This window comes from Ptychodera flava, chromosome 7 (assembly GCF_041260155.1).
Source record: "Ptychodera flava strain L36383 chromosome 7, AS_Pfla_20210202, whole genome shotgun sequence".
Classification (NCBI taxonomy): domain Eukaryota; kingdom Metazoa; phylum Hemichordata; class Enteropneusta; family Ptychoderidae; genus Ptychodera; species Ptychodera flava.
In genome coordinates, this window is record NC_091934.1 from 3,936,537 (window position 1) to 3,957,210 (window position 20,674).

The window sequence follows — 20,674 nt, forward strand, 5'->3', positions numbered from 1 at the left end:
TTGGATAATCTATCCGAGCCAAAGACCAGTTTGGGCATTGGAAGCTTCATCACCAGGTAAGTTTCAATTTGCTTCTCCTATTTGAAATAGTTTTAATTACCCCTTGAAATTTCCTTTTCAAAAATTCAATTGTTTAATTTTGATTTTCCATTCTTTGTGTGATTTTTTTTCACTTTGCATTAAACACATGTTAATGCTTTTTCCAGACCAGATTAGAAGAGTTTGTGAAGAGGAATGTCATACAGCCGGCACGTCGTTGGATAATCGATCCAAGCCACAGACCAGTTTGGGCATGAGAAGTTTCATCTGAAGGTGAGTTGTGGTTTGTTTCTCGTAATTTCAAAGTCTTTCCATTACCTTTTTAAAGGAATATTTTTTGAGTTTTAATTTGTTTTGCAAATTCATATCATGTATTACCAGTAAATGCCTGATGATTACTGTTTTTCAGATTTGCTAAGTATACAGAAGGATGTCATAGAAGTCTTGCACAGGTGGTATCTATTTATGTTGTCTCTGATTAAATGTGTCAATTGCATGTCCTTTGTTCCAGCTAGCTAATGTACACCGGAAGAAGACCACACCAAGTTCAAAGCCCTCCAGTTGCATCCAACGATATCAGGTGATGGGGTAATAATTGTTTTCACATTGTGTTTTTACTGTGTCAAATGCATGTCTTGAATTACACCTTGCCAATGCCAGTGGTTGCCGAAGATCAACACATACGACAAACACCGGTGGAAAACCAATCTCCAAGCCCAACTTGCCGTACAGCCTTTGAAGTTTGATGAGAAGGTTGGTTTTTGTAGTTTGTCAATTAAGAGAATTTCATCCCCCTCCCCACATGCATGCCATGGGAGCAGATTTCTCACACGAGTTTGGGATATTTTTTCTAACATCAGTCAAGGGCATTTGTGAGACAAAATATCCAAAAGGAGTGTGCGAAATCTGATCCCAGGTCCTTTGTGTGTGTGTCTTTTTCTGGCATGACAGCAAAATGCATTAAATTGATTATGGAAACATTGAATGGTTAACTGTATCACCACCTATCCTACTTTGCAGTCGTCCACTATTCCGAGTCACTTACACAAACTCCCTGGCAAGTTTCACTGTCAATACTTCAAATACTGCCATTGACCTGATGTCTTGCAAAAACTAAAAACCTCCGCTACAAGTTCCCATTGGCCTTGTGTTCATCAGTTATTTGGACAATTCGGTCTACTTTAATGAAACTGTCACAAATGACGTACACTGTCCACAATCTTGAGAATGCTGTTGTCTGCCACTGTAATCCAATCAGCTAACTTTGTCGTTCCAGTCAGTGTGTTACCCACCATGCAATTGGATAATATTTTGCGTGTGGAACAAAAGACTGTTTATCATCCAATCACAGCTTGTGTAATATCGCATAGTGTGGGACAATTTCTGAAAGTTTGGGATCCATTTCTATCACAATGTCGATCGCACAATGCCAGTGACCAGGATTACAGTACCAGAATCACATAACTTGTAGCTTTTGCCGCGCTGTTGGCCTACCTGCTGGTGCGGTAACTTCGCGGTAACACCTCTTTTGTTAGCTGTTGATTTTCTTTGTCCTCGATTGCGGTAAATGCGGTAAGTGAACAATAGTTCCCGCAGCAGTTGCGACATGTACAACAAAAGAATGTGCGGTATTGCGGCAATTGGCGAGGTGTTAATGACCCCAAGTTGGTTGCCGCACAGACCTTTTGTGAAGGTTTGCTTTTGCCCCGCCCTCTGAGTTTACAATCACGGTCACAAGTTTTCACCATAGCGATCTAGGCAAAGTTGGGTACCTGAAAGCCTTTCTTTCGTTTTTTTCCTTTGTACTTTTTGTAAGTGTACGGAAATGTACAGTATACAGCAAAACTTGTATTCAGACTGGGCTGGTTTTTGATGGCATTTAGAAGCGTTCAAGACGCAGCCGAGACTCGTCCAAGTCGCGTTGAAAACACGACCCTTGCTGCTCATCTCACAATGGAAAGAATGTCAAAAATGCTCTTCGTAATGTACAGACAATACTCCTATTACCTCACGTTTTTGTCACGTTCTTGACTCTCCAATTCCTTTCGTCTACTATCATAAAATGTAGCAACTTTTTGCCCAGTCAATGTTTTATAGTGCAAACATTTGGAGAAAAGAGCAACTGATTATATGTTGTTGCTCCAAAACTGCCCAGCCTAACTCATTGCATTATCGATATCGAGTTGACCATGTGTTGTTCACTGTGCATGTCCATGAGAAAATCATTATTGAATGGTCTGGCCCGATGCCACCAAGTAATTGCTAATACGGGAAAGTAGCATGTACAGTCGTGGCATTGTTGACAAAATGAACAGAAACACTGTTCATTCATGTGTCCGCGAGCTTTCAGTTTGGCAACAATCTGTTTTATTACACTGTATGCATATATATTATTGCCTGATTACTGTATTACTGTTTAACCCTTGCGTCCTTTTTACATAGGCATAGGATTAAAAAACACCAAGCTCTCATAGGAAATAAAATTTATTACGAAAACCCAGATCTTGCATTTTTCGTCTTTTCCTTTTTTCATGATGTTCTGAGGTTGCGTCATGCGTTAGATGAACGCTACACAATAAAACAGAGTGATTAGTTGATGAGTACGTTGTTACGAAAAACTCATGTCTACGCAGTTGTAAGTTGTTTCTCGTTCGTGGCATAGATGTCGAGCAGATGATGGTAAAGGGGCCGAATCGATACTAAATACGGTCTCACATTTATCCCGCACCGTTCGGAGAGGTTACATGTATCAGCTATTGTTCAAAACGTAACGATTTAATTCCCATTTGAGTACAATAACCCGACAGTTGTAAATGGAATTCATGTTTGAATCCAATCGAAATTTACCTCTGCTCTGGCGGAAATCAACCATAGGCAGGCTTTACCCAGCTTTCCTGCAATTTCAATGAGCATGTCATGTCCGCAAACGACATTTTACGTCTTCTTTATCATTGATTGCAATACCAACGAAATGAAGACCATCGAAAATACAGAATACTAAACAAAAATTTAAAGTTTTAAAAAGGAACTTCCAAATATAGAGGGAATGGCTCTGCAATTTCAGAGTTGCGTTGTTAATTCTGAATGAAGTCGCAAATGCGAGTTCGAAGTCTGGCAACAAACTTTTATTAAATACATTATTATTCGATCACTGTACTATTGTTTTAACCACTTTCGCCCTTTTTACACAGGCATCGAATGAAAAGACCAAGAAATGACAGCTATCATAGGAATAAAATTAATTACGAAAACCCAGATCTTGTATTTTTCTTCTTTCCTTTCTTTATAATCATTCCGAAGTTGCGTTATGCATTAGATAAACGCTACACAATAAAACAGAGTGATTAGTTGATGAGAAATAAAACCCATGTCTACGCAGTTGTAAGTTGTTACTCGTTCGTGGCATAATTGTCGAGCAGATGATTGTCAAGGGGCCGAATCGATACTAAATACGGTCTCACAGTCACATTTATTCCGCACCATATGGAGAGAGGTAGCCCGGGGAGGTAGCACGTAGCGGCTACGGTATTGTGAAAAACCCAACGATTTCATTCTCATTCGAGTAAAATAACGCGACAGTTGTAAATGCAATGCTTGTCATATGGTTAGGTCCACGGTCCCTCCACATGGAGGGACCGTGTAAGGTCGAAAACATTGGTGAAAAGTAAGATAAATAACCCGCGAAATTATAGAGGAAGTGTAGATCGCATCTTCATTGCAAAAGCATGGCCGCAATGACCTTAGGACTCTGCATGACCTTGATCACATAACGCTGTCATAAAAGTGGCAATATTGTCGATTAAAGTAATTTCGAAAATAACTGCAGTGATAAATATTTCTTCTAAAATGAATCCGCTAAAAATGACTCACCAAAAGAGGTTTAAATCTTCCTTTTCTCTTGTTTGAGATCATGACAGAAGCATTTCACTGTAATGTGAAATTTACCTTTGGCGGAATGAACCATAAGCAGGCTTTACGCCACTTTGCTGTTCGATTTTAACCAAGGCAATATCGATGGATATGTAATCTCGTGTTGGCTGTCAACAACGCTTTCAGTGGTGACGCAACATACTCTGAATTTTGTAGAAGAATGTATTCTGAAAAGGTTGCCTTGTCAGTTGCTTGACATGTATCATGTCATTGTCACTTTACAGTACGTGACAATGACATAGTGCTCTTACACTCGGACGGTGATAACTTATCCTTGTCACTGTCGGCAAACGTTACAGTGCAGCGAAGACAATGTCGTAATTCTACTGGTAATGTGTAATGTGTGACTGAATCTAGTATCGTCTAATATCGAAACTAGTCAGTCCTTGGAAGTCGGGTTTGGCCAGAACTGTGAGGTGGTGAAATGTCATATATATACCGGATATTTACTTGCGATTTGACAGAATCTAGTATCGTCTAATATCGAAACTAGAGTCAGTCCTTGGAAGTCGGGTTTGGCCAGAACTGTGAGGTGGTGAAATCTCACCGCAGTCCCGAAAACGTCGATATGTCAAACTTTGATACTAGATTGTAAATATCCGATATTTAAAACTTGTGCAAAGTCGCGCCTTCATGTGATTGGGAGAACAAATGTTCATGTACTTTTATAAGTGCACATTCATGAGCTGCCTCGGACATTCATGACCATGCATATTCCATTCCCGACTTTGATAATTCCCGAAACGAATACACAAAAATCATGTACAACGTAACAATGCACACAACGACGCAATCGTACATACTTCGGGGCGCAATTAATCTTAGATTTATTTCTGGAGCTTGCTCAGTATAGGTCTTTAAAAACATCACTGCACATCGCATCGACATGACTTTCTCACACCAGAATTTCTTTACTTTGAACTAACATTGACAACCCGTCCCTTCACGAACTCATGGAGAGAGACGCAACGGTGCTTCGTAATACAATAGAGGTGTACCTCGATTGTAATATTAAAACTGACGTAGAGTCTCGTCATCTTTCCCCGGTCGGATAAAGTCACCTTACGGCAGCACGATCATACACCTGCCTCATTTTTGCAGAAGCCCAGAATTGTATTTTACACTGCGGCGTCTTGCGTAGCGGCAACGAAATACCGGTAGACACAAGTGATAAGCTTACTTCTGAGCGTGGTAGCCATGTTTGCTTCTATAAATGCCCGATCTGACAGGTTGCGCAGTTGATGAAGGTATCAATACTTCCGCGATATTGCTCATTTTCGGAACTGGGTTTTTCAACATAATGACATGTCAGTTGTTAAATTTAATTATTTAGTTTTTTGTTCCACACAGAGAATGAATTTCCAGCGTTTTAGTGACCAGTTTAGTCCCACTGTGTAATACTTCTCTGAACACAGTGCATGCGTGAGCGCTCAGATAATTTTGAAAACGGACACTGGACAGACAAGCTTGGCCTTCGCGCCTCGGTAAGATAGTGGGCCAATTCGGCTACCTCGGAAACATCAAGTCAGAATTTTTCACTGACAAATAAATAGGAATTATAAGCAAAATCAGTTCGCCTATGAAATCACTTGCAATTTTCTACAATATTATTATTACCGTTGACTTAGCTGGTACGGACTCATATAACCACAGTCCCTCCACCCGTGATATAAGATATAAACTAGCGTACCATCAGGTTGACATAGGAGCAAAGTCGTACGTGAAAAAAGTAAAGGACAAAATGCAAGTTCTAGTTTTCAAACAAATTTTATTGAGATGTAAGTTGATTCTCATTTCCTTGTCGCTAGCGCTCCCGTTCAAGACCTGAGTAGAAAGGACACGTGGTTTAAAATGTAATAAATTGACGGGGCAACATTCACTTGGATTTATTTGGTGCTCACTGTTTATTTGTTTACCCAAATTCGTAATTTTTCTAACAGAACATAAAACCAATGGAGAGCACAGTGTCTGTTGCTGGTAGTTTTATTTGTTTTGTTTTTTAAATTTTACTACATTTGATCTGCGAGGTATAATCATCTCAGAACGGGTTAGTTTTACCCGGGAAGACAACTTTTTCAAGTTACCTGCCCTGGTGGGTGGTTGCAATGCCCACGAATTTCGAACACTGGCTTTTGTAAGTTTTCAAAACTAGTAAAATATCCGTGACAGACTCGAAGAGGATGTCTCCTTGTGAATGTCCTTGAACCCATGACCGCGAGCGTCGTTTTTTTATGTGTTCCCTTTGTATAATGATCGATACACGTACATATAGAGTTGGATGGGTGATACCATTTTCATGAAGTGGTAAAAAGCAGGAGTATGCAAAAATGTCGTTGCTAAGTCACAAAGAAATTCATCCGCAAATCGCAGTGAAAATGCAATTCATAGGATTTTGATCAGTTCTAAACTAAAACTTGAAAAGACCAGACCTTGTCCATATTTTTTCATTCTTTAATTATTATTATGAGATAAAGTGAACGTCCCCTCCTGAAAGATAGTCAAGGCCGGATGTTTTGCAACAAGTCTGTAAACGTGAGTTGTTCACTTATGTAACATGTACGTAGCGATGTGTAATCGGCGACGCAACCGCTCTGAAATGATTTCGAAAAGACCATGACTGTAAAATCTTGTCTTTCCTTGTTCACTGTAATAAGCAGCGTGACATTAGGGAACATGAATGTCCCATGTAGATTTCTAAGTGCCATGCCCACACGATGTTTCCATAAACATGCCAGACTGGGCCTGTAGCTCCTTTTTTCAAATCGCCATATCTCGCGAGCCACAGCATAATTTCTGCTCCGCTGACCTACGCCAAAACGGGTAGCGCTGAGCTACTGCCGTAAAGAGGCACGTTTATTACGACGATGAATATCCCCAGCCGGTTCCCTATGTGTGCAAAGAAATTAAATACTACTTTTTAGGAAACATGCAAGTCAACTTCCCAGGCGCGTTTTATCGAGCGGCTGGTCGCGATGTGGACATGTCACTTATCGCATGTAATCCCGGCCACTTTTGACAGTGATTTTCACATGAGTAAAGTCCGACTTGTTTGAGTATTTTATTAATGATATACAGCATTGAACAGCTTAGGGGTGAACTTTTGACGATGTCGGGACCCTAGAAAATTTCACTTTTCACAATCTACCTGTGCTTTGAAGCAGTCTCCAAGCAGAAAACTGTCTCGCGTGAATTGTCTTCCATAAAACCAATCAGTAATTTAGTAAATTATTTTGCTGTGTTCATTTCCTATAAATTCTACGAGGGATAATAAATGGCATTTACAGAGCTTCCAATAGGATTTTCAAACCTGCGTAAGGCTGTACGCAAATGTTTTTATCATTCGCGTAAAATGTATCAAAAATGCGTACAACTACACGTAATCACTTATAAAACAGCTGTATACGCCATATCGAAAACTAGTTCAAAAGTCAATGAATAAAGTGTTCAATAAACATCAGCAGTGACATTTTTTTTGGGGGGGGGGACGAGTTTTACAATCTTTAATACTCTTCTGTTCTATTCTCTGACGACGGTGTTCGTTTCTGACTAATTACATTTAGATTACAACTTCCGACGATCTCTTTGCTGCCTGAACTCTATCGTCGCTGCTCTGAAGTCAAATGCGTAAAGTTTTGGGCCTTCCATGATTATAACTATCAGATCATTTACGGCATCTTCACTCAGATAATTACGTTTCGATGATTTTAATCGTGTTTTGGGTACTGAACCCCCTTCACACGGGACAGATGACACTGGAATCACGGCTGACTTTGCAATATTTGGTAAGAGTTCACGATAATCGTTGTAAAGAAGCGTACAGACCGGCCATTAAACTATTATTTCTAAGTCTGCTTAGCATTAGCTTAAATATTCGACGCAGAGATCTTCGGGGTTTACAAGCCTGAATTCAAAGAACGTATACAATTCTGGGGTGAAGAAAACGTAGTTCTAAGAAATTACAAAATTACAAAAAAATTCAACTGATGTTTAGTTATTACAAGGAGATATGGGTCGTGTACACTGTTATTTGGCGAAAGTAACACTAACTTTTTCAATTCTGGCGCCAGATTTTTCACCTGTAATGAATATATTTAGTCTGAAAGACCGTTTCTCAAACTTCCAGTCAGACCGGCTCCAAGTCTGTGGGCATATCAAAACATATAGTAAATTAAAGGATTAAATATCAGTAGACCGTCGCGCTGAGTTGTAGGGCTGTTGGGATTGATCGCGGGATGATCGCCTGGCTTGGCCAGCTATGCAGTTACCATGACTTTTTGGAACTTAGCTTCCGAGAAAAGCCAAGCGACTGGGAGCCAGTTTAACTTCCGGTAAAAAGCCTGGAAGTGAAGATACAGCTTGCAGCTTGACAAGCGTGAACAAGGGCTGATAATTTATGCAAAACTCGTAAAGTTGACGCTTTGAAGGCTTTTTGTGCGAAAACAAAAGCGAATTTTAAAATCCAAGACTTTGCTTTTTTTTTGGCTCAGTATGTACCCAGCTCTCGATTGCCGTTAACGGAACACCAAGGTCTATTGCATACAGGTAAAAGTCGCCACTTATTCACATTAAATTTCTAGAGTAAAATTGCCAAAATATCTATTTCCAATTGTAACAAAGATGGTCTCGATACCGTAAACTGCGAAACCTGTCCGATCGGGCATTTCAAAGCGCAAACATGGGTAACTGCCTATGCCACAGCGCACATCGTTGTGTATAGACTACAATTCTTTCTATACTAGGTTGCGGGGACTTATCTGACCGTACTGTCATAGAGGCGTCTTTGTCCGACCGGGAAACATAAGGAGATACGACAGTTCTAAATATTACCATGGCGGTATATTTCTATAGTATTAGAGCACAGTCTCTCCACAGATTGTTGAATGACAGTGACAAAAGTTAGGACAAACGATGTAAAATAGGAAAGTCATGTGCACTACACTGATGACCAGTTGTTTTTACAGACTCCCTGTTAGTTTCACGATCGATCAAGCAGATTACGCAGCGCATGGGTGCCTGAGGTTTCACCCGTCCGAAGAGAAATAAATGCGTCTGTAGAATTATTGTTCGCAATTTACTGTCATTGAAGACTTTACACCACTAGTCCTAGATTATCTCCATACACTTTGACGCCGTCACAAGGGAGTACATGGTCATTTTTCACCTCCTCGCATGATACAAACATGAAGCTATGGAACGGGTGTCATGATCGGTTGACGATAATTTATGAGTGAAAACGAGGAAAGCTTTATTTCAACAAAAATTCTACATTTTTAGTCGTGGATCGTACTTGTGGAAATTTTAAAACTGTATTTGAGCATATACCAACCACTAAAGTTGAAATGACTGGTACAGATCAGTGATCAGTTCCGAGTTCACCGGCATTCACTTCTTGCATTGAAAAATAGAAAACATGTCTTCTGCGATGTGTTGTGGCATCAACTTACCACCGGACCGTGACTTACCTGATGGTCACAATCATCGAATAAATTTCTCTTCGACATCACGTCTCTCTCAGATCAGTGATGTCATCTTTATTTAAGAAATTTATTAAATTATCTATCGGATTCAAACTCGCAACATACCGCACCCGGCCCACCCAGCCAGAGAAATATTTTACAGTGATAGGCTATTCATTGTATTGTATACCAAACAGAAAGACATGATTTATATTTCCCTTTACAATTTTGGCGATTTGGTGCTCAATTACTGTGAATAGCATGCTAAGTTGACTCCCAATCACCTTTCCTGTCTTGCTGTGTGGCCTACAGTTGGGCATACAGTTGACCTCTCCGTGAAGTTTAAATTAGCATTTATATTTGGTTTGTAGTAGGCCTACGGAGTCGCAATTTCTTCAGCTGTGGTTTTAAAGCTGTCAATCATTCAGTTGCCGCACAAGTTGCAACATTTAGAACAATAGAATGCGATCCCAATGAGGTGTTACCGCAGCATTTGAGTTGTCAGTGTGTTGCCGCACTGCTGTTGCCGCATGTTTTGAGGCATCAGTGAGTTCCCGCAAACGCGTTGCCGCAGTGTTTGCGGCAATAAAACAATGGGAAGTGGGCATGAAACAATAGATACCGCAGACCTTGCGGGAGAGAACAATGCTACCGCAGAGTTACCGCATGTTTGCCGCATACCGCAAAATGCGGTTACAAGTTATGTGATTCTGGTACTGTATTAGAATACCCATTGCCAATTGATTTTGATGATTATTTTCTGAAAATTGACATTGTTGAAATTTATGTTTTTGGAATTTCATGTCATTTGTAGTCAGTAACTCGTGTTATTCACACTTTTATCAGGCTGAATTCTCTTTGAAAAATTGTATGGTTAAATTTTTATTTCCCATATTTTCTATGATTTGTTTTCACTGGGCATTGAACTCATGTTAACGCTTTTTCCAGACCGAATAAGAAGAGGATGTCCCTACAGCCTGCACTTCGTTGGATAATCGATCCGAGCCAAAGACCAGTTTCGGTATTGGAAGTTCCATCACCAGGTAAGTTTCAGTTTGCTTCTCCCTATTTGAAATAGTTTCAATTTTCCTTTGGAATTTCTTTTTCAAAAATTATATGGTTAAATTGTTATTTCTCATATTTTGCATGTTTTGTTTTCACTGGCAATCGAACACATCTTAACTCTTTTTCCAGACGGGATTAGAAGATTGTATCAAGAGGATGTCCCTACAGCCTGCACGTCGTTGGATAATCTATCCGAGCCAAAGACCAGTTTGGGCATTGGAAGCTTCATCACCAGGTAAGTTTCAATTTGCTTCTCCTATTTGAAATAGTTTTAATTACCCCTTGAAATTTCCTTTTCAAAAATTCAATTGTTTAATTTTGATTTTCCATTCTTTGTGTGATTTTTTTTCACTTTGCATTAAACACATGTTAATGCTTTTTCCAGACCAGATTAGAAGAGTTTGTGAAGAGGAATGTCATACAGCCAGCACGTCGTTGGATAATCGATCCAAGCCACAGACCAGTTTGGGCATGAGAAGTTTCATCTGAAGGTGAGTTGTGGTTTGTTTCTCGTAATTTCAAAGTCTTTCCATTCCCTTTTTAAAAGGAATATTTTTGGAGTTTTAATTTGTTTTCCAAATTCATATCATGTATTACCAGTAAATGCCTGATGATTACTGTTTTTCAGATTTGCTAAGTATACAGAAGGATGTCATAGAAGTCTTGCACAGGTGGTATCTATTTATGTTGTCTCTGATTGAATGTGTCAATTGCATGTCCTTTGTTCCAGCTAGCTAATGTACACCGGAAGAAGACCACACCAAGTTCAAAGCCCTCCAGTTGCATCCAACGATATCAGGTGATGGGGTAATAATTGTTTTCACATTGTGTTTTTAACTGTGTCAAATGCATGTCTTGAATTACAGCTTGCCAATGCCAGTGGTTGCCGAAGATCAACACATAGGACAAACACCGGTGGAAAACCAATCTCCAAGCCCAACTTGCCGTACAGCCTTTGAAGTTTGATGAGAAGGTTGGTTTTTGTAGTTTGTCAATTAAGAGAATTTCATCCCCCTCCCCACATGCATGCCATGGGAGCAGATTTCTCACACGAGTTTGGGATATTTTGTCTAACATCAGTCACGGACATGTGTTAGACAAAATATCCAAAAGGAATGTGCGAAATCTGATCCCAGGTCCTTTGTGTGTGTGTCTTTTTCTGGCATGACAGCAAAATGCATTAAATTGATTATGGAAACATTGAATGGTTAACTGTATCACCACCTATCCTACTTTGCAGTCGTCCACTATTCCGAGTCACTTACACAAACTCCCTGGCAAGTTTCACTGTCAATACTTCAAATACTGCCATTGACCTGATGTCTTGCAAAAACTAAAAACCTCCGCTACAAGTTCCCATTGGCCTTGTGTTCATCAGTTATTTGGACAATTCGGTCTACTTTAATGAAACTGTCACAAATGACGTACACTGTCCACAATCTTGAGAATGCTGTTGTCTGCCACTGTAATCCAATCAGCTAACTTTGTTGTTCCAGTCAGTGTGTTACCCACCATGCAATTGGATAATATTTTGCGTGTGGAACAAAAGACTGTTTATCATCCAATCACAGCTTGTGTAATATCGCATAGTGTGGGACAATTTCTGAAAGTTTGGGATCCATTTCTATCACAATGTCGATCGCACAATGCCAGTGACCAGGATTATTAGAATACCCATTGCCAATTGATTTTGATGATTATTTTCTGAAAATTGACATTGTTGAAATTTATGTTTTTGGAATTTCATGTCATTTGTAGTCAGTAACTCGTGTTATTCACACTTTTATCAGGCTGAATTCTCTTTGAAAAATTGTATGGTTAAATTTTTATTTCCCATATTTTCTATGATTTGTTTTCACTGGGCATTGAACTCATGTTAACGCTTTTTCCAGACCGAATAAGAAGAGGATGTCCCTACAGCCTGCACTTCGTTGGATAATCGATCCGAGCCAAAGACCAGTTTCGGTATTGGAAGTTCCATCACCAGGTAAGTTTCAGTTTGCTTCTCCCTATTTGAAATAGTTAGTTTCAATTTTCCTTTGGAATTTCTTTTTCAAAAATTATATGGTTAAATTGTTATTTCTCATATTTTGCATGTTTTGTTTTCACTGGCAATCGAACACATCTTAACTCTTTTTCCAGACGGGATTAGAAGATTGTATCAAGAGGATGTCCCTACAGCCTGCACGTCGTTGGATAATCGATCTGGGCCAAAGACCAGTTTGGGCATTGGAAGCTTCATCACCAGGTAAGTTTCAATTTGCTTCTCCCTATTTGAAATAGTTTCAATTTTCCTTTGGAATTTCTTTTTGTAAAATTATTGAATTTGCTTCTCCCTATTTGAAATAGTTTCAATTTTCCTTTGGAATTTCTTTTTTTAAATTATATTGTTAAATTGTTATTTATCATATTTTGTATGTTTTGTTTTGACTGGGCATTGAACACATCTTAACTCTTTTTCCAGACCGGATTAGAAGATTGTATCAAGAGGATGTCCCTACAGCCTGCACGTCGTTGGATAATCTATCCGAGCCAAAGACCAGTTTGGGCATTTGAAGCTTCATCACCAGGTAAGTTTCAATTTGCTTCTCCTATTTGAAATAGTTTTAATTACCCCTTGAAATTTCCTTTTTAAAAATTCAATTGTTTAATTTTGATTTTCCATTCTTTGTGTGATTTTTTTTCACTTTGCATTCAACACATGTTAATGCTTTTTCCAGACCAGATTAGAAGAGTTTGTGAAGAGGAATGTCATACAGCCGGCACGTCGTTGGATAATCGATCCAAGCCACAGACCAGTTTGGGCATGAGAAGTTTCATCTGAAGGTGAGTTGTGGTTTGTTTCTCGTAATTTCAAAGTCTTTCCATTCCCTTTTTAAAAGGAATATTTTTGGAGTTTTAATTTGTTTTCCAAATTCATATCATGTATTACCAGTAAATGCCTGATGATTACTGTTTTTCAGATTTGCTAAGTATACAGAAGGATGTCATAGAAGTCTTGCACAGGTGGTATCTATTTATGTTGTCTCTGATTGAATGTGTCAATTGCATGTCCTTTGTTCCAGCTAGCTAATGTACACCGGAAGAAGACCACACCAAGTTCAAAGCCCTCCAGTTGCATCCAACGATATCAGGTGATGGGGTAATAATTGTTTTCACATTGTGTTTTTACTGTGTCAATGCATGTCTTGAATTACAGCTTGCCAATGCCAGTGGTTGCCGAAGATCAACACATAGGACAAACACCGGTGGAAAACCAATCTCCAAGCCCAACTTGCCGTACAGCCTTTGAAGTTTGATGAGAAGGTTGGTTTTTGTAGTTTGTCAATTAAGAGAATTCATCCCCTCCCCACATGCATGCCATGGGAGCAGATTTCTCACACGAGTTTGGGATATTTTGTCTAACATCAGTCACGGACATGTGTTAGACAAAATATCCAAAAGGAATGTGCGAAATCTGATCCCAGGTCCTTTGTGTGTGTGTCTTTTTCTGGCATGACAGCAAAATGCATTAAATTGATTATGGAAACATTGAATGGTTAACTGTATCACCACCTATCCTACTTTGCAGTCGTCCACTATTCCGAGTCACTTACACAAACTCCCTGGCAAGTTTCACTGTCAATACTTCAAATACTGCCATTGACCTGATGTCTTGCAAAAACTAAAAACCTCCGCTACAAGTTCCCATTGGCCTTGTGTTCATCAGTTATTTGGACAATTCGGTCTACTTTAATGAAACTGTCACAAATGACGTACACTGTCCACAATCTTGAAAATGCTGTTGTCTGCCACTGTAATCCAATCAGCTAACTTTGTTGTTCCAGTCAGTGTGTTACCCACCATGCAATTGGATAATATTTTGCGTGTGGAACAAAAGACTGTTTATCATCCAATCACAGCTTGTGTAATATCGCATAGTGTGGGACAATTTCTGAAAGTTTGGGATCCATTTCTATCACAATGTCGATCGCACAATGCCAGTGACCAGGATTATTAGAATACCCATTGCCAATTGATTTTGATGATTATTTTCTGAAAATTGACATTGTTGAAATTTATGTTTTTGGAATTTCATGTCATTTGTAGTCAGTAACTCGTGTTATTCACACTTTTATCAGGCTGAATTCTCTTTGAAAAATTGTATAGTTAAATTTTTATTTCCCATATTTTCTATGATTTGTTTTCACTGGGCATTGAACACATGTTAACGCTTTTTCCAGACCGAATAAGAAGAGGATGTCCCTACAGCCTGCACTTCGTTGGATAATCGATCCGAGCCAAAGACCAGTTTCGGTATTGGAAGTTCCATCACCAGGTAAGTTTCAGTTTGCTTCTCCCTATTTGAAATAGTTTCAATTTTCCTTTGGAATTTCTTTTTCAAAAATTATATGGTTAAATTGTTATTTCTTATATTTTGCATGTTTTGTTTTCACTGGCAATTGAACACATCTTAACTCTTTTTCCAGACGGGATTAGAAGATTGTATCAAGAGGATGTCCCTACAGCCTGCACGTCGTTGGATAATCGATCCGAGCCAAAGACCAGGTTGGGCATTGGAAGCTTCATCACCAGGTAAGTTTCAATTTGCTTCTCCCTAGTTGAATAGTTTCAATTTTCCTTTGGAATTTCTTTTTTTAAAATTATTCAATTTGCTTCTCCCTATTTGAAATAGTTTCAATTTTCCTTTGGAATTTCTTTTTTTAAAATTATATAGTTAAATTGTTATTTATCATATTTTGTATGTTTTGTTTTGACTGGGCATTGAACACATCTAAACTCTTTTTCCAGACGGGATTAGAAGATTGTATCAAGAGGATGTCCCTACAGCCTGCACGTCGTTGGATAATCTATCCGAGCCAAAGACCAGTTTGGGCATTGGAAGCTTCATCACCAGGTAAGTTTCAATTTGCTTCTCCTATTTGAAATAGTTTTAATTACCCCTTGTGTTATGTAGGTCATTTCCCCCACACTCATCATGACCTGAGTTCAATTAGTCTAGAACATTCCCAAGGTCACTGCCCTTGATGACCTCACAACCTTGAATTCAATTAGTCATGTTTGGAATGTTCTGGAAAGTTGATTAGTTGTGTAAGGGAGATAATTTTAGAACAGTAATTAGCATGTCAATAAAAGTTCTAGATTGTTCTTATATGCCTTTATAAAAGGGACGTGCACAGCTTCCAGTCAGACTTTGGGATCGTGTCTCTTGTGTGTTACTAAACTCCAGCAGTAGTCATTCTCAAGACTTTTCAAGACCTTCACTGTCAACGCTGGATTTATACTGTGGACTTTGTGCAGCTTCAAGCCTGCAAGCCAAAGGACTGTTCATTCATTCGACTGACTGTTACAACTCTGAGACTGGAGCTTTGCCGTCCCAGCTGAGATAAGTAGTCTGTACACTTTTAAAGCTTGTACTCTATCCCTGACTTAGCAATTAGTTTTATTTTTGTAATAAATTCTGTTTAAACGTTATTTGCTGAGTTCACCCTTTTGTTCGTTTTCTCTGCACGTAACAAATTGGGGGCTCGTCCGGGATACGAATATTTTGAGCCGTTTGACAACATTTTGACAGCCTTTTCAAAACTACTGTATACTGTGAACTCAGCGAAATTTAATCATGGCGGAATTCAAGCCAGACGAATTTATGGATGACCTTGATCAGGACACATTTAATTCCCTCAGAAAAGACAACCTCATAACACTGGCCAATTTCCTTAAAGTAGAAGTCAAAAGATCTATGCGCAAGAGGGAAATACAGTACAATATTGCCAAACATCTAGTTGATTTAGGCCAATTTGAGGAATCCACCTGAAAGATTATGAGCCCGAGTCTACCTCTGAACTCAGAAAATTAGAATTAGAAATGCAGACAAATTTGGAGATCAAGAAACTAGAATTACAAATGAGAGAGAAAGAATTACAAATGGAAGAAAGACAGAGAGAAAAGGAGAGAGAATTGGAAGAACATCGACTACAGTTAGAAATGAGACGTTTAGAGCTTGGACAGTCAGGAAAATTCTTCCCTTCAGACAAGTTTGACATCACTAAGCATTTCAGGTTAGTTCCCCCTTTCCAAGAAAAGGATGTTGATAAATATTTCCTCCATTTTGAGAAAATTGCTCAGAGTCTGAATTGGCCTAAGGAGTCCTGGTCTATGCTTTTGCAGAGTGCTTTGGTGGGTAAAGCCAGAGAAATTTACATTCAGTGTCAGTAGAGCAGGCTTCAGATTATGATTCTGTGAAGGAATTAATTCTCAAGGGCTATGAGTTGGTGCCTGAAGCTTACCGTCAGAAATTTAGGGATTGTGAGAAGGTGAAGGATCAAACTTATGTTGAATTTGCTCGAACAAAAGAACAACTGTTTGATCGTTGGTGTTCTTCTGAAAAGGTCAGTCAGAATTATGACAAATTACGACAGCTCGTTTTGATTGAGGAATTTAAAAGGTGCATCCGGAGTGACATCAAGACATTTATCAATGAACAAAAGGCAGATACATTGGAGGTTGCTGCACGTTTGGCCGATGATTATTCATTGACCCACAAATCTTCATTTCTCAGCAAACCATCCCAGTCCTTTTCATACAGAAACAATGCAGGTAAATTTAACTCCTCCTTTTCATCCAAGAATTTCTCAAAGGAGAGTAGGAAATCAAATGACAACAGTTCACAAAATTCAAGTAACACTCACACATCATCAGATCCCAAGTCTCAATCTCCTTCTGACAAACAGTTCGGTACACTTTCTTGTAATTATTGTAAGAAAGACGGCCATTTAATGTCAGAGTGTTTCAAATTGAAAAGAAAACGTGAAGGTCAAAGTGGTCAAAGTGGATCTAAGCCAACCGGCTTTATTTCTTCATCAACTCAATTAGAGTCTAATAATGTGTGCAACACATTTTCTGAGGTTAAATCCCTCTTATCCCCAATTAATGAGGTCAAGGTCAATTCTTCTCAGGATAGCATTATGGGTATTTTCGAACTATTTATTCACGATGGTTTTATATCACTTTCAAGTTATTTGTCTTCTGCTACCCCTGTCAAAATGTTATGAGATACCGGGGTGTGCCAGTCTCTTTTGTTGGCAGATACCTTGCCATTTTCTGAAAGGTCATTTTCAGGTTCTAAAGTTCTTATTAAGGGAGTAGATTGAAATGACTACATTCCTATTCCTCTCCATAATGTCTATTTGTCTTCGGACTTGGTTTTTGGACCTGTGACTTTAGGTATTAGGCCTTTTTTGCCTTTTGAAGGGATTCACCTTCTTCTTGGAAACGACCTTGCTGGGGACAAGGTCATTACTAATCCACTTGTGACTGATAATCCTAGTTTAGATCAGGATCCAGAGCCAATTGAACAAGAGATACCCGATTTATTTCCTTCATGTGCATTACTCGAGCCATGTCAAAGAAAACTTCCGAGAATCAAAATACTCTCAAAAATAATGTCACAGATGTTGACTTAAATGACACCTTTCTCAGTCAGGTGTTTGACACGGATCATTCCGTTATCCCTCGTGGATTTGAAACTTCCAGTAAAACTTCTGCTGACCAAAGTCAGACATTTTCTAGATCAAATCTCATTGCAGAACAACACAAAGACCCAGATATTTTGTCTTTGTTTGACAGGGTAGATGATGAAGATAAAACTTCAGATAGCTCTGTTTCCTATTATACAAAATCTGGTATTCTCATGCGTAAATGGAGACCTCCAGATGTTTTGGTTGATGACGATTGGGCTATAAACATCAAATTGTGGTTCCAAAGCCCTACCATGCTGAAATATTGCGCCTGGCCCATGAAACCCCCTGGGCTGGTCACTTAGGAGTCAGGAAAACTTATCATAAAATTCTCAGTCACTTTTATTGGCCTAATCTCAGGCAGGATGTAGCACATTTCTGTAAAACTTGTCACACATGTCAAATGGTAGGAAAGCCAAATCAGACCATTCCAAAGGCCCCTTTACAGCCAATTCCTGCATTTCAAGAACCATTTAGTAGGATACTAATAGACTGTGTTGGGCCCCTACCAAAAACAAGATCAGGAAATGAGTACATGTACTGACAATAATGTGTACATCAACTCGGTTCCCAGAAGCCATACCACTGAGAAATATAAAGACAAAGACTATAGTGAAAGCTTTAGTCAAATTTTTCACTTTATTTGGCCTCCCTAAATGTGTCCAGTCCGATCAAGGCTCCAACTTTATGTCTGGAATTTTTCAACAAGTAATGGATCAGCTAGGCATTAAACAGTATAGGTCATCCGCCTATCATCCAGAAAGTCAGGGTGCTCTTGAGCGATTTCATCAAACTTTGAAAAACATGATTAGGACCTACTGTTTTGACACAGAGAAGCAGTGGGATGAAGGAATTCATTTTTTGCTCTTTGCTGTTAGAGAGTCAATTCAAGAGTCTCTTGGTTTTAGCCCATTTGAGCTTGTATTTGGACATACAGTCCGTGGCCCACTTAAGCTCGTTAAAGAGAAATTCCTATCAGACGATGATGATTGTCTGAATATTTTGCAATATGTGCTCAGATTTTCGTACAAAACTCTCTAAAGCATGTGAATTAGCCAGAGAAAATCTTGAGTCATCTCAGCAGTCAATGAAAACCAAATATGATAAAAGCACCTCAAAACGGAAGTTTGAACCAGGTCAAAAAGTTCTTGTTCTACTTCCAATTCCTGGCAAACCACTCCATGCTCGTTACTTTGGGCCATACCTAATTGATAAGAAATTGAGTGATTTAAATTACATCATAATAACACCTGACAGGCGAAAACAAAAACAGCTATGTCACATAAATATGCTTAAGCCATATTTGGATAGGGATAATCCTACTATAACTCAGCCTGTCAGTGCAGTCAGTTCAAACCATTATGAAGATAGTGATACTGAAACTGACTTGAGTGAAAATACTCTAAACTCAAAGCTGGGCTCGGTCAAGCTTCAGAACTCAGAAATCCTGGAGAAGCTGGAGTCTACAAAGTTGGCACACCTCCAGCCAGAACAACAACAACAGGTGAAAGAACTGCTCCACGAATATAAACACCTGTTTCAAGATGTTCCAACGAGGACAAACGTCATCTATCACGACGTTGATGTTGGGGACAGTAAGCCTGTAAAACAACATCCATACAGACTGAATCCAACAAAAGCGAAAATATCTCCAGGAAGAAGTCAAATACCTGCTGGACAATGACTTTATTGAACCCAGTAAAAGTAACTGGAGTTCGCCGTGCATACTTGTTCCCAAATCAGACCACAGTTATCGTATGTGCACGGACTTTAGGAAGGTCAACACTTTAACAAAGACAGACACTTTCCAATCCCGAGGATTGATGACTGCATCGACCGAGTGGGAAAAGCCAAGTATGTGACAAATTTGACCTACTGAAGGGATTTTGGCAAGTCCCTCTGACGGATCGTGCTCGTGAAATATCCGCCTTTGTTACACCAGACGGATTGTTCCAGTACAAGGTGATGCCATTCGGAATGAAGAACTCTCCGGCAACGTTCCAACGGATGATCAACGACGTCATATCCGGGCTAGACGGGTGTGCAGCCTACGTTGACGACGTCGTCCTGTATAGTGACACCTGGGAGGAACACATCAAGCTCATGCGGAAGTTCTTTGAGAGACTGAGCAAAGCAATGTTGACTGTCAACCTTGCCAAATCTGAGTTTGGTTGGGCAAGGGTAACTTACCTCGGACATACTGTAGGACAGGGTGAGGTAAAACCTGTTGATGCCAAAATCAGTGCCATTTCAAGTTTTCCCATACCAAACTGCAAACGACAACTGATGCGCTTTCTCGGTATGGCTGGTTACTACAGAAAATTCTGTCCAAATTTCTCCACAATTACTGAGCCTTTGACTAACTTACTTAAAAAGAAAGTAAAGTTTGTTTGGTCAGAGCAATGCCAACAGGCATTTGATACACTTAAAGCCATACTGCAAAGTGCCCCAGTGTTGTCTGCACCAGATTTCACTTTGCCATTCAAATTAGCTGTAGATGCTAGTGATACGGCTGCTGGTGCTGTTTTATTGCAAGAGGATAGTCATGGTATAGATCATCCTGTTTGCTATTTTTCACGCAAATTTAACAAATCCCAGAGAAACTACTCTACAATTGAAAAAGAGTGTTTATCTTTGATATTAGCTTTACAGCATTTTGAAGTTTAT

The 20,674-nt window shown here is 39.3% G+C and overlaps 2 long non-coding RNA genes across 3 annotated transcripts; both read left to right on the forward strand.

Annotated features, from left to right (window-relative positions):
- Nucleotide 1: 1 nt before the first annotated feature.
- LOC139136063 (uncharacterized) lies at nucleotides 2-10,468 on the forward strand. Its single transcript, XR_011553084.1, has 4 exons — nucleotides 2-56; nucleotides 207-312; nucleotides 449-792; nucleotides 10,374-10,468. It is a non-coding gene; the product is annotated as an uncharacterized lncRNA (long non-coding RNA).
- Nucleotides 10,469-12,701: 2,233 nt separating this feature from the next.
- Nucleotides 12,702-13,663, forward strand: LOC139136064 (uncharacterized). 2 transcript variants are annotated; one of them, XR_011553085.1, is made up of 3 exons: nucleotides 12,702-12,738; nucleotides 13,211-13,316; nucleotides 13,454-13,663. It is a non-coding gene; the product is annotated as an uncharacterized lncRNA (long non-coding RNA). The 2 variants fall into 2 exon arrangements; XR_011553086.1 differs by lacking the exon at nucleotides 12,702-12,738 and adding an exon at nucleotides 12,997-13,060.
- The last annotated feature ends 7,011 nt before the right edge of the window (nucleotides 13,664-20,674 follow it).